Genomic DNA, 14,513 nt, shown 5'->3' on the forward strand with positions numbered 1-14,513 from the left:
GCCAGGCTGAGCCTGCCGAGAGGGAGTCAGAGCTGCCAGGGACAGCAGGGGGCCAGGCTGAGCCTGATGTGGGGGAGGCAGAGCTGCCAGAGATAGCAGAGGGCCAGGCTGAGCCTGATGTGGGGGAGGCAGAGTGACCAGAGACAGCAGGGGCCCAGGCTGAGCCTGGGGTGGGGAGGCTGAGGACTGTGCCTCTTGGTGTTTCCCAGGCCTGGGGGGCAGGCTGTTGAGAATGAATGAAGCGCTTCTTCTCCCCGTCCCTGCAGGTGAATACCAGCACTGAGAATCCAGGCTGGCCCCAGCCTTTAAAGAGGGTCTTTTGTAGTAGGGAATTTGATCCCCTCCATTGGTGGTAGGGGGAGCTCTGGTCCCAGGGGACCCCAACACCACTCACGTGCTGCTTTTGCTTGGGCAGGGCAGGTTTGTTTCTCTCTCTCCCACCCTCCCTCCCTCTTCTGGGTTGCCCATGACCACCCAACCCTTTCCATTTCCCAGAGGATAAAATGCACCCAGACTAACCGACTCACCTGAGGCTGTGTTGAGAAAGCGTTCCCCCGCTCTGCAGTGTCCACTGAAAGAACTTGATCTTCTGGGAAATAACTGATGTTTGAGAGATTTGGGGGAACTTGCAGGGCAAGTTAGGGGTGAGTTCTAATTTGAAGAAAGTCCTTTTAAGGGGACAAGGGCAGTGAAATGCCTTTTGAATATCAACTAGTATCTTGCTTTCACTTTTCTCCTTGACATTGGAACTTTCCCCATCACAGATGGTTCCCAGAGGGGCCTTCCAGTCCTGCCAGCATAGAAGTCATGAGCGCTCTTGACACAGGGACGAGCCACGCCCTACCAACCCTGCCCCATCTGCTCCTCTTCTAGAGCCCCTAGGTTAGGCATGTGTGCAACAGGTGGCCGTCCCTGTTTGCACACCTGTGGGAGCCCCACCCCGCCCTGCACGACCCCAGAGGAGGTGACTTCAGACCCAGAGCCTCTGAGAGTTTCCACTGCCTGACGCTTGGTCTTGACCATGCCATTTCCGGTGGAAGGAGGTGGATCTTCACAAACATCTTTGTCTTGGTCTTTTTTTTTTTTTTTTTTTTTTTTGAGACAGAGTCTCACTCTGTCACCCAGGCTGTAGTGTAGTGGCGCGATCTTGGCTCACTGCAGCCTCCGCCTCCTGGGTGCAAGCAGTTCTCCTGCCTCAGCCTCCCGAGTAGCTGGGATTACAGGCACCCACCACCACACCCAGCTAATTTTTGTATTTTTAGTAGAGACGGGATTTCACCATGTTGGCCAGGCATGAGCCACCGGGCCCAGCCATGTGTCCCAGTGTTTTTTTGTTTGTTTGTTTGTTGTTTTTTTGAGATGAGTCTTGCTCTGTCGCCCAGCCTGGAGTGCAGTGGCGCAATCTCGGCTCACTGCAAGCTCCACCTCCCAGGTTCAAGCTGTTCTCCTGCCTCAGCCTCCTGAGTAGCTGGGACTACAGGCGCCCGCCACCACGCTTTGCTAATTTTTTTGTATTTTTAGTAGAGACGGGGTTTCACTGTGTTAGCCAGGATGGTCTCGATCTCCTGACTTCGTGATCCACCCGCCTTGGCCTCCCAAAGTGGTAGGATTATAGAGGCGTGAGGCACCACGCCCGGCCGTGTCCCAGTCTTCATAACACAGCTAATGTTGACTGGATGGTACCTGTGTGAAGGTGCATGCTCAATCACGTGCGAGTTATGTTCCTAGGCTGTCCCGAAGCTCCCTGGGCCTCTCTGAAGCCTCCCATGCGGACCTAGCACTTCACCTCCAAGCTAAGCTGGTTTTGCCAGAAGTTCCTCTTCCACTTTAAATCTTCGAGGTTTAGACTGTTTGCCCCCACAGCATAAATCTTTATATCCACATAGCTGGGGGCTGGGGAGACATCATGGTTTAGAGTGGGAACTGTGGAGGCCGACTGGAGGCAGGACTCAATCTGTCACTTGGCAACTGTGTGACTTGGCGTGAATGATGAACCTTATTGAAAAAAAAAGGAAAACATAAGAGCATCAGGGCCATAGGCTGTTGGTGACAACTAAGGAGATAATGCATATGACACGCTTAGCAGAGTGACCTGCGACCAGTGGGGGGGTCAGGACATAGGGTTATTGTTAAGTCACCATAGCGGGTGTCCCTCCACCCCATCCTCTCAACTCAAAAGTCACACAGAGCGAGGACTTGTCTGCAGCCTTTGGCGTGGGGGGGAGCACAGCTCCAGGTCCCGCGGGGCGCTTAGGAAACGCTTCTTTGATGAGAATGAAGGAGCCCAGATGATCCCTTTGTAGAAGCCAAGGCCAGAGCTGCCTCCAGCTCCACAGCCCCTGCCCTGAGCCTCTCCCTCTGCTGAGCTGCTTTGCCTAGGGGCCGGGTGCTCACTGGAGCACAGCCCCTCCGCCTTCCCCAAAACCTGCCAGCTGAGGAGGGTGCCCCCTCAGGGTGGACTCTGTCACGGCTGAACAGGCAGGGAGGGACCTCAGCAGAGCCTGGGGGTGGGGGGTTGGAAGTCTTGTTTTCCAGGGACCCTCCTGCTTGCCTCGTGCTTAAACTCCAAATAGAATCACAGCCAGTCAGGAAAGGGGATAAAATTAAATCCTCGATCATGATCAAGTGGTTAAAAAAAAACCCATCACAGCCAGCGGCTTCTTCTCACTGCAGCCAGCTCTGCCTCAGAGCAAATAGGAGGAGGAGAAGGAAGAGGAGGAGGAAGACAGAGCCATCTCGGGCCCCAGCACCCCTCCCTCCCGGCCAGCCCCTCTTCTTGCCTTCCCAGACCCCCAGGGCCCCGAGACTCTGCACCCCTCACCCCAAAGATGGGGAGGCTGGGAGGGTGGCTGCTGTTGGGGGAGGCCCATATCCTGCCCAAGGAGGCAGGGCCTGGACTCCAGTCTCCGGAACTGCAGACCTGGGATCAAATCCAGACTCTGCCAATTACCGTGTGTCGTGGGCAAGTCACTCGACGTTTCCGAGCCTGTTTCCTAATCTGGAACGTGGGAACAATCATGGCAACTGCCTCATTGGTGGTTGTCTGAATTCAGTGGGTGGGCACCACCAATGGTGTGCCAAGGGCAGAGGGGCACGGACGAAGAAGCAGCCTGCCTGGGGTTCAGGCAATAAGGGGGTGTATTGTCTGGAGAGAATTTCAAAACACTAAAACTGACGGTCTGGTCTGCTTGCTTGCTTTTGCCTCCACGCCCAGGCTACTCTAGCCCTGGGGCACAGCACGGCCACCCCCAACACTTGACCTTCTCTTTGGGCAAGAGGGCAGGCTGCTGGCTCAGGGCATAGGTCTAGGTGGGCCCGGCTGAGATGCCCCCGTACCAATGGGTGATGCCCCAGTGACTCCTCAGTGCCCCTTCCCAGCCTCAGGCCTCCATCTGCAGAACAGGAAGAGGCCGCAGCTCCTTGCCTTGGGCCCTGGCTGCACCCTAGGTCCTGGCCTCCTCTGCGCAGCCCCTGAGGGATGGTAGGGGCCGAGCTGCCAGCACCTGGCAGGGCGGAGCCTGCAGAGCTGGAGATCTGCAGTGTGCCCAGAGGGAGGACTGAGGTGTACCTTGGCTGGGGAGTTAGGAAGCTGCCAGAGGAAACAATGAGGCTATAAAAATAGCCCTTTGTTTACTGTAGGTGCACATCCTTGTGTGTCCTTGTGTGAAAGAGGGGCCAGCTTGGTGGAGGGGCTGAGCTTCCAGTGGGGAAGGGACCTGGTACAGTCAGTGGCAGGGCAGAGTCGGTTGGGGGGAGCTTCAACCCCCCTGCAGTACCAACGTAGCCTCCCCAGGTAACATCTGATGGCCTCACTGGCCTGAGGTGGCCCCTCCAGCCAGGCCTATGGTGTGGTTGTACCTATGTTCCCTCAGCAAGGCTCAGCCTCAGCCCCCAGCCCAGAGGCTTGTGGCACTCCTGCCCACCCTCCCAGGCCCAGCTTGGACTGCCTCTGCCAGCTTGTCCCTCGGGAGTGAGTCTGGGGCTGGTCCTGCATCCCAGGGTAGAATCCTGCCACACCGTCTGTAGACTTCTCTGACCGATTCAGTCCTCTACCCCATCAGAAGGGCTGAGACTGTAGAGCGGCCATACCCTGGGAGGCACAGCCCAGACTCTGCCCCTCAGGGTTCTCTCTGGAACCTTCCTTCCTAGCTCTCGCAGCTCCTCCCAGCGCCTCTGGCTGGCTTTGGAGGTGAGCCCTGAGCTGTCTGGCTGCCTCCCAGGACTCCCCCAGGCACTGTGAGAGTTAACTAGCCTAGCCCGAGCCAGCTGGGCCCCTGCGGAGCATTGAGCCCATCCGGAAATGCTGGCTGAGGACCTACTGGGCGCTGGGCTGGGAAGTGAGATGCGGGACTGAGGCTGTTGGACGGGACTGATGTGCAAATAGGCAGCAACGGGGCAGGGCCCTGCGGGAAGGGAACATCCGTGCCAGGGAGCTGGAGCTGGTGGTCCCAGGCTCACCTGTAGGGGGCTGAGGTGGTTGGGAGGGTCCCTCAGAGCTCCTGCACCTGCCCAGGGTGGTGAGGGGCATACTTCTCCTTGGCTTGTGATGTGGCTCATGGGACGGTCAGGGCAGGGTGGCCACAGAGGCCTCTGGGTTTACTGGGGACCATTGGTCCCTGACTCTTCTCTGGCAGCTGGACTCAGAGAGGGCGGAGGCTTGCTCATTTCTGTCTTGGGCTTGCTTGTTTCTGCAGCAGAGCCCGCCTCTCTTGACCACTCAGGTTGTACCGGTGATCTCTGGAGCCCCTGAGGTCACATGGTGCCAGCTCCTGCTGTTCTGTTCCCAGTCTAAGGGTTCCCCAAAAAGGTCATGTCTGAGAGCCACTTGCTTTTTCTGGCACATTCCCAGGGAGGTCCCCTGGGAAGCAGCTTCAGAAGCAGAACATGTTAGGAGGGCAATTTGTCAGGACAAGCCTGGGAGGTTAGGCTCAAACCTGGCAGCTGCCCAGGCCCTGCTGGGGCTCCTGCTTAAGCTGCTGATGCAGCTGCCAGGGCTGGGCGGGGCTTGCTCTTCCCACCCCCTCCCCAGGCTGTGTGGTCTATTCGAGGCCCAGACATTGGTCCTAAGGGAGAAGAAGGGCAAGAAGGGGTGTCCTAGTTCCCTGGGTGGTAACCAGAGATTCACCCCATCCCTCCTCTGAGATGCTGGGAGGATGAGCAGATGCTGGTGCGCAGAAGGGGCCGAGAGGCTTAGGAGATTAAGCTATTAGTGGTCATTAGGCAGTGGAGGAGGCTGGGCAGCGTGGGGAGGGGAGGGTGGCATGGCAGAGAGTGCTTGTCCAGGAGCCCAGGTGGGTCTACAGCCCACTCTGCCACTCACCCTGGGTAACTCCATCCTGTGTGTCTGAGCCTCCAGAGGCTGTGAGAGTCATTAATGTTGTTCCCCAGAAATTCCCAGCTCTCTGCCTTCCAGGCCCTTAATGGGCTTGTATTTCCCCACCCACTTTAGTTTGAGTGTGGCCCTAACTTGTTTGTCCAATGAAATGTGGGCAGAAGTGAGAGTCATTTTGTAATGTTCCAGAAGTGGCTGCCCCATCAGCCTGAGTCCTGGCCACGAGCAAGAGAGGAAGTGTGTTGTTTCATGCCCTGGGCATCTTGGGCTTGCTTGTTTCTGCAGCAGAACCCACGTCTCCTGACCACTCAGGTTGCACCGGTGATCTCTGGAGCCCTTGAGGTCACGTGGTGCCAGCTCTTGCTGTTCTGTTCCCAGTCCAAGGGTTTCCCCAAAAGGTCATGACTGAGAGTCACTTGCTTTTTCTGGCATCTTTGGCATCACAAGTAAGGCTGTCCTGGTCCCCATCCTGGACCCTGCAAGGCAGCCCTGCCTTTTACTCTTAGGACTCAATCTGCCCTTCTCAGCATGCGCAGCCCAAGGCCATGGTGATAGGGCTCCTGTTAATCCAACCTCATCTCCTGTCATCCCCCTGTTCTTCCCACTCCAGCCGCCAGCCTCCTTTTGTTCCTCAGATGCTGAGCGTCTCCCACCTTGGGGCTTTTGTGCCTGCTGTTCCTTTGCCTGGAATGTTCTTCCTCCATGGCTGAATCCTTCTCCATGTTCAGATGTCAGCTCCAATGTCACCCCCTCAGAGTGTCCACACTGACCACCCTATTTTGCTTTCCACTCTTTTTTTTTGTCTGTCATCCAGACTGGAGTGCAGTGGCACAATCTCGGCTCACTGCAACCCCCACCTTCTGGGTTCAAGTGATTCTCCCGCCTCAGCCTCCCGAGTAACTGAGACTACAGGCATGTGCCACTGTACCCGGCTAATTTTTGTATTTTTAGTAGAGATGGGGTTTCCCCATGTTGGCCAGGCTGGTCTTGAACTCCTGACCTCAAGTGATCCATCTGCCTCGGACTCCTAAAGTGCTGGGATTACAGGCGTGAGCCACCGCGCCCGGCCTTGCTTTCCACTGTGTAACACACTCCTGTTTCCCTGTTTTATTTTTTTATTTGTGAATTTCTTTGTTTACTTGTTTATGTTTCGCTCCTCCCGCCAGAAGCCAAGCTGCATGGTTGGATCTTGTCTAGCTTCTTCACTGCCATGTCCTCGGCACCTGCTATTTAGTGGGCTTTTCACAAGGGCTCGGTAAATGACTGAATAATCATGACCTTTGAGTGACTTCTCTACTGAACCCTCTGTGACCCACAGGTAGCCTGATCCTATTTCCTGAACCAAAGTGGTGCTGCCAACAAGGAAATCTGGGATCTGGAGAGGAGCGCATCCTCTTGGCTTCACAAGCTCATGTCCCTTAGGGGATGTTTCAGTGGGGCTGGGCCCTGGCACCATGTGGCACCCCTGTGAGCCTGTCTTGGCTGATAAATCAATTCTGGGCTGCTGAAGGGGCTTGAGGACTTGTCTGGGCAGACTTTTTGGTTTGACTAGGATTATAGACCACAGAAACCCAACTCCAGCTGGCTCCCATTGCTGGAAGGCTCTCAAGGTAGCTCATAGGATTAAGGCAATTGTGCAGGGACCAGGGCCTCAGGGACTGCTTCCCAAATACCCTTTCCCTTTAGAAGCATTTATTCTGTTTCTGCTTGATTTTGCCTGTTGGCCTCATTATCTCCTATGACAGACTGGCATCTCCTCTATGGGGAGACATGACCCCGGCAACTTCAGTAGAAAGGAGGCTGTTCTCCCAGCACACAAAACAATCCCAGGGTTATCTCTGATTGACTCCTGACTGCAGGTGATCCGCCCACCTTGGCCTCCCAAAGTGCTGGGATTAGAGGCGTGAGCCACCCCGCCCAGCTGACAGGGTCCTTTTTAAATATTTGGTGGAATGCCTCGTGAGAACTGCTGGTGCGAAGAAAGAAAATGTAAAATCAGAGGTCCTGGTTCAAGTCTGAGCTCTGCTGCTTATGGGTATGTGACTTCTCTGAGCCTCAGTTTCCTCATCTATAAAATGGGTGTTAATACCAACTTCTGGCCGGGTGCGGTGGCTCGTGCCTGTAATCCCAACACTTTGGGAGGCCGAGGTGGGTGGAGTGCTTGAGCCAAGGAGTTCAAGACCAGCCTGGGCAACAGGGCAAGACCTTGTCTCTACAAAAAAATACACAAATTAGCTGGGCGTGGTAGCACACGCCTGTAGTCCTAGCTACTCTGGAGGCTGAGGTGGGAAGATTGCTTGAGCCCGGAAGGTCAAGGCTGCAGTGAGGCGGCGATCATGCCATAACGCTCCAGCCTAAGTGACAGAGTAAGATCCTGTCTCAAGAAAAGTCAACTTCCATAAGTTGTTTTAAGTATGGAATGAGAAGAAATCTTTTAATTTTTTTATTTTTTTTTATTATTATTTATTTTTTTTTTTGAGACGGAGTCTCACGCTGTTGCCCAGGCTGGAGTGCAGTGGTGCGATCTCGGCTCACTGCAAGCTCCGCCTCCCGGGTTCCCGCCATTCTCCTGCCTCAGCCTCCTGAGTAGCTGGGACTACAGGCGCCCTCCACCGCGCCTGGCTAATTTTTTGTATTTTTAGTAGAGATGGGGTTTCACTGTGGTCTCGATCTCCTGACCTTGTGATCCGCCCGCCTTGGCCTCCCAAAGTGCTGGGATTACAGGCTTGAGCCACCGCGCCCGGCCTAGAAATCTTTTATTTTTATTAATTAATTTATTTTTTGAGACGGAGTCTCGCTCTGTCACCCAGGCTGTAGTACAGTGGTACGATCTCAGCTCACTGCAAGCTCCGCCTTCCAGGTTCACGCCATTCTCCTGCCTCAGCCTCCCGAATAGCTGGGACTACAGGCGCCCGCTACCACGTCCAGCTAATTTTTTGTATTTTTAGTAGAGGTGGGGTTTCACCGTGTTAGCCAGGATGGTCTCGATCTCCTGAACTCGTGATCTGCCCGCCTCGGCCTCCCAAAGTGCTGGGATTACAGGTGTGAGCCACCACGCCAACCGAGAAGAGATCTTTGATAGGAATGCTATCGGTTGTAAAGCACTGCACAGATACCTATTATAATTAGTTTAACTTGGAAAATAGCATATACTCTGTTTACAGGACAGGTAACCCTCTGCCATCAGGATTAGGAGACAAAGGGGAAAGGAAGTGATGAATCTGGGATTGGCAGGGCCAGGTGACTACTTAGCGAAGGGTGCAGAGGGGAGAAGGGACTCCAGCAGCCATGCCCTGGAGAATAAAGACGTAGGGACCGGGAGAACAGAGGTGACATTGATGGGCAAACCCTGGGGAGATGCCAAAGAGCAGTTACTACGGCAGCTGATCTCTCCTCGCGACTTCTAGACAGACAGCAACGTGGGGCCCCACACCTGCTTCCATGTCCCACCTGGCAGACACTGCTTGGGACAGAGGTGGGTCTACTAGTTTGCCAGGGCTGTTGTAACAAAGTACCACACTCTGGGTGGCTTACGCAATAGAAATTCATCTTCTAACAATTCTAGAGACTGGAGGTCTGAAATTAAAATGTCAGCACGGACCGGGCATGGTGGCTCATACCTGCAGTCCTAACATTTTGGGAGGCCAAGGCGGGTAGATTGCTTGAGCCCAGGAGTGCAAGACCCTATCTCTACAAAACATTAAAAACTTAGCCGGGTATGGTGGCGTGCACCTGTAGTCCCAGCTATTTGGGAGGCTGAGGTACTGTACCCCTGTACTCCAGGGTGACAGAGCGAGACCCTGTCTCAAAACAAAAACGAAAACAAAAGGTCAACATGGTTTGTTATTTCTTTTTATTTTTTATTATTTATTTATTTATTTATTTTGAGATGGAGTCTCGCTTTGTCGCCCAGGCTGGAGTGCAGTGGTGCCATCTCAGCTCACTGCAATCTCTGCCCCCCGGGTTCACACCATTCTCCTGCCTCAGCCTCCCAAGTAGCTGGGACTACAGGCGCCTGCCACCACGCCTGACTAATTTTTTTTTGTATTTTTAGTAGAGATGGGGTTTCACCATGTTAGCCAGGATGGTCTCAACCTCCTGACCTCGTGATCCGCCCTTCCTCGGCCTCCCAAAGTGCTGGGATTACAGGCGTAAGCCATTGCGCCTGGCCCGTTCTTTCTTTTTAAAATTTATTTATTTGTTTATTTTCTGGAGACAGGATCTCACTCTGTCACCCATGCTGGAGTGCAGTGGTGTGATATCGGCTCACTGCAACCTCCACCTCCCGGGTTCAAGCAATTCTCCTGCCTCAGCCTCTCGAGTAGCCAGGACTACGGGCGCCCGCCACTGTGCCCGGCTAATTTTTGTATTTTTAGTAGAGATGAGGTTTCCTCATCTTGCCCAGGCTGGTCTCAAACTCCTGGGCTCAAACAATCAGCCAGCCTCAGGCTCCCAAAGTGCTGGGATTATAGGCATGAGCCACTGCGCCCAGCCTTAAAATTTTCTTTTCTTCCTTCCCTCCCTCCTTCCTTCCTTCCCTCCCTCCTTCCCTCCCTCCTTCCTGCCTTCCTCTCTCCCTCCCTCTTTTCTTTTCTTTTCTTCTTTCCTTTCTTTCTCTTTTTTTCTCTTTCTTCTCTCCTTCCTTTCTTTCTCTCTCTCTCTCTTTATTTTTTTCCTCTCTCTCTTTCTTTCATTCTACATTCAGACTCCCAAGCAGTAATTGGCTCCTTCTGAGGGCTGTGGGGAAGGTGTCCCGGGCCTCTCTCCTTGGCTTGCGTGCAGATGGCCATCTTCCTTGTATGTCTCTTCATGTCGTCTTCCCTCTGTGTGTCCTAACCTCCTAACCTCCTCTTTTTTTTTTTTTTCCTCCTTCTTTTTTTGAGACGGAGTCTTGCTCTGTCACCCAGGCTGGAGTACAGTGGTGCAATCTCGGCTCACTGCAAGCTCCGCCTCCGGGTTCACGCCATTCTCCTGCCTCAGCCTCCCAAGTAGCTGGGACTACAGGCGCCCGTCACCATGCCTGGCTAATTTTTTGTATTTTTAGTAGAGATGGGGTTTCACCGTGTTAGCCAGGATGGTCTCAATAACCTGACCTCATGATCCGCCTGCCTCGGCCTCCCAAAGTGCTGGGATTACAGGCATGAGCCACCACACCCAACCCTAACCTCCTCTTTTTATAAGGACACCAGTCTTATTAGATTAGGGATCACCCTAATGACTGAATTTTAACTTGATAACCTCTGTAAAGACCCTGTCTCGAAATAAGGTCACATTCTGTGGTAGCGGGGGTTAGGACTTCAACATCTAAATTTTGGGGGGAGGGGACATAATTGAACCCATGTAACAGTGGACATTCTCCCCGGGGGTATCCCCCTCGTCACCGGTTCAAACTCCCTGGCCGAAAGCATGTAGCTTACAACCTGCCGGAAGAGAAAAGGACCCCATAATTGTGTTAATTGCCACAATACCAGATCTGCAATTAATATGCCACAGAACAAAGAAGAAATCCACTAATCACACAGAATTGGACCTAAACCACACCCTCTGCAGAGCCGGAGCTCCCCTTCATCCTGCTCAGGGCAAATCTCTGGGGGAAGCTCAGAGGTGGGCACGGACAGGACAGTGGGGCACCCTGGTTGGATCCTGTCTAGAGCCAGGCACCAAAACCTGGCCTTTGTGGCTAGAGGTAAGATAAAGGTGTCCAAGGGCCTCTTAGCTTCAGGCTGCAGACTCGACACTGTGGCAGCCTGACTGGGGCCTTAGCAGACACCTTGGCAGACACCTGGCTCAGGGAGGAAGTGACTCAGGTGCTTCGGGGGTTGTTCTCTGCAGCATGGTGTGACTCACATACAGGTGAGGACTATTTGGGGCCCTGGGGCAGGTCTGGGTTGACTTTGGAGACATAACGCTCAGGGCTGCCATTGCTCCTCATCCCTAGAGTGGCAGACAGGTCCGGGGCAGATGGGCAAGTGCCGCAGCATGATGCTCGTGTCCCTTCCTCCTGGTGCCCATCTCAGCAGCAGGCCTGAGTGTTCTGTGTCTCTGTGGCTCCAGAGACAGGCTACTGGAGACTGTCCTGCCCGTGCTTGCCTCCTGCAGCTGGAAGGTGTCCTGCTCAGGCCTGGAAGTTGGCACTAGCTGTGGTCTTAACATGCAGCACCTCCTGCCCAGCGCTGGCGCCAGGCAGAGCCTCCCCCGCCCTCCACCATGTGTGGGGGCTCCTTGCCCTCGGCCTACCCATCTGCCTCCTCCTTCAGCTCCCTGGCTTGGCTGCAGCAGACCAGGGACAGAATGAGGCTTCAGCCCGCAGCTCAGGTGGTCTTTCTTCACCCACTCGGCACAGCTCCAAGCTGGGCCTGTGCTGCCAAGGATCGGGGAGGAAGGGGATTCACAGACTCCTCAGCACCACCCCTCTCCGGGCCACTAGGTCATCCCTACTTCCCATGGTCCGGGCAGAGGGCGAGGAGCCCATGTTGCTCCAGCGCACTTGCCGTTTGCCTCCCCGCCTTTCCCAGGCTGCTCTGGGCTGCCTCCCTGGCTCCCGCTAAGCCAGCTGCAGGGAGGCTCATTGAGAATTCTCGGAGCCCCATCCACTGGCTGTCAGGGGAGAAGCCTGTCTTCCTCAGACCAGCGGTCTCATTTGCATCCCCTAAATCAATGCCCTCTGATGATCAAAGTCCCAGTGCCGCAACTTCAATGAGGCCGGCTGAGCGAGAAGGGAGAGGAGGCAGGAATTGCCCTCCCTTCCTGCTGCCCCTTCAGGCCCAAGGAGAACTGGAAAGCAGACGCCCTGGGGGATCCCTGGCAGCAGGGTACACACAGGAGTAGAAGCACAGACGTCCCTCCCCGGGTAAGCGTTCCCTTCCCGGCTTTTCCCACAGGCTGGACAGGGAATAGGGCAGCGGCAGGCTCCTGTCCACAAGGCTTGCTGGGACGTTCTGGACCCCCAGATCAGGCATCTGGAGATCCCTGGGGGTGTGGGTCAGCCCCACAGGGAGGGTAGGCTCTGGGAGGAAGGCACCTAGCTGGGTCTCCCTCATCAGAGACCCAGGGACTTAGTCCTCAGCAACTCAAAAAATTAGAAGGATTTGGCCAGGGAGAGGGAGGAGGAGAGGAGGAGGGTCAGCCACGCCTACCCTGTCCATGCCCTGGGGGTTGCGGGATGCCCAGTAATGGTCCTAGCTAGAATGAGAGCCACCATTCACTGAGCACTCACAGTGGGCCGGACACCTCAGACACCTGCATTTCATGTGTTATGTTGTTGCTGTTTTTTATACATGTGGTTTTTTTTTTTTTTTGAAATGGAGTCTCACTCCATTGTCCAGGTTGGAGTGCAGTGGTACGATCTCAGCTTGCTGCACCTCCACCTGCTGGGGTCAAGCAATTCTCCTGCCTCAGCCTCCCAAGTAGCTGAGATTACAGGCGCACACCACTACACCTGGCCGATTTTTGTATTTTTAGTAGAAACGGGGTTCCACCATGTTAGCCAGGCTCAAACTCCTGACATCAAGCGATCCACCCACCTCAGCCTCCCAAAGTGCTGGGGTTACAGGCATGAGCCACTGTGCCCAGCCCATGCTTTATCATGTTTAATCTACACAACATCCCTATGAGGCCCGTGTCATTACTGTCCCTATTTTGTAGATGAGAAAATAGACAGGAGAAGCCACAGAACTAGGAAGTTGCAGAGCCAGGGTTAAATGAGAGAAGGTTCGAGAAGCGTGTGGACACCTGAAAGAGCTGCTTGCAAGTGAGGAGGCATGTCTGCACGAGTGTGAGGCATGCTCTGGCTTGAGATGATCAAGACAGGTTTGTCCTTACATAGAGAAGACCTCCTGGCAGCCTACGGTCACAGGTCCCCCTCCCGCCACTGCTCCATCCCCGTGTCTTGGCTCAACTCTGACACCCACCATATAATGAGTTCTCAGAGCTGGAGGGGGCTATCAAACAGGATGGACACCAGCAGCCAAGCAGTTCTTCCACCTTGGTGCCCCTCTTTCTTCTCATGGCCTTGCAGAAACGTTCACCATCAAAGCAGTAATGTGGAGAAGAGCGTCGGCTTTAGGGCTACGGATCTAGGTTTGAATCCTGGCTTTACCACTTTGCTGTGTGATTTTGGGCAAATTGCATAACCTCTCGGAGCCCCAGTGTCCTCTTCTGTAAAATAAGGATACTAATTGTATTCATAAGACCGGGCACAGTGGCTCACACCTGTAATCCCAGCACTTTGGGAGGCAGAGGCTGGTGGATCACTTGAGGCCAGGAGTTCAAGACCAGCTTGGCCAACATGGTGAAACCCCATCTCTACTAAAAAGACAAAAATTAGCTGGGTGTGGTGGAGGGTGCCTGTAATCCCAGCTACTAGGGAGGCTGAAGCAGGAGAATCACTTGAGCCTGGGAGGCAGAGGTTGCAGTGAGCCAAAATTACGCCACTGCACTCCAGCCTGGGTGACCAGAGCGAGACTCCATCTCAAAAATAATTAATAATAATAATAATTGGCAGGGTGCGGTGGCTCAAGCCTGTAATCCCAGCACTTTGGGAGGCCGAGACAGGCGGATCACGAGGTCAGAAGATCGAGACCATCCTTGCTAACCCGGTGAAACCCCGTCTCTACTAAAAAATACAAAAAAACTAGCCGGGCGAGGTGGTGGGTGCCTGTAGTCCCAGCTGCTCGGGAGGCTGAGGCAGGAGAATGGCGTGAACCTGGGAGGCGGAGCTTGCAGTGAGCTGAGATCCGGCCACTGCACTCCAGCCTGGGCGACAGAGCGAGACTCCGTCTCAAAACAAAACAAAACAAAACAAAACAAAACATAATAATAATTGTATTGATTGCATGGGATTGCCACCAGCATGAAATCAGAAAATGAATGTAGATTGTTTCCTGGAGGGTTAGCCCACAGAACAATGTGTGGGCTGTATTTGTATTTCTAGATCTCTGGGGGTGGGATGGGTGTTAATCCGTTACCCAGAAGAGGAAGGAGGAAAAAGAGCTGTGTCCGCAAACAACTACATGAGCGGAAGGCTGGAGAGGACTAGACGTCCTGAAGTCTGACTCTGATTTTTACTGAAGTTTTCTGGCCTAGGGAGTTTCAAGGTCAAGGAAAAAGCACCAAAAAGCCAGAAAAGCCTCATCTGAGGCCTGGCTCTGGTACTTCTAAGCTGGAAGCTCTTTTTTCAGAC

The 14,513-nt window shown here is 54.1% G+C and overlaps 1 protein-coding gene across 1 annotated transcript in view; it reads left to right on the top strand.

The window, feature by feature from the left end:
- LZIC (leucine zipper and CTNNBIP1 domain containing) overlaps window positions 1-14,138 on the top strand; it is a 119,238-nt gene extending 105,100 nt beyond the window's left edge. Inside the window, exon 8 of the transcript XR_013408345.1 lies at window positions 13,898-14,138. The gene's annotated coding sequence lies outside the window, so the exon portion shown is untranslated. The remainder of the gene's footprint in view (window positions 1-13,897) is intronic.
- The last annotated feature ends 375 nt before the right edge of the window (window positions 14,139-14,513 follow it).

Source organism: Macaca mulatta, chromosome 1, assembly GCF_049350105.2.
Source record: "Macaca mulatta isolate MMU2019108-1 chromosome 1, T2T-MMU8v2.0, whole genome shotgun sequence".
Taxonomy (NCBI): Eukaryota; Metazoa; Chordata; class Mammalia; order Primates; family Cercopithecidae; genus Macaca; species Macaca mulatta.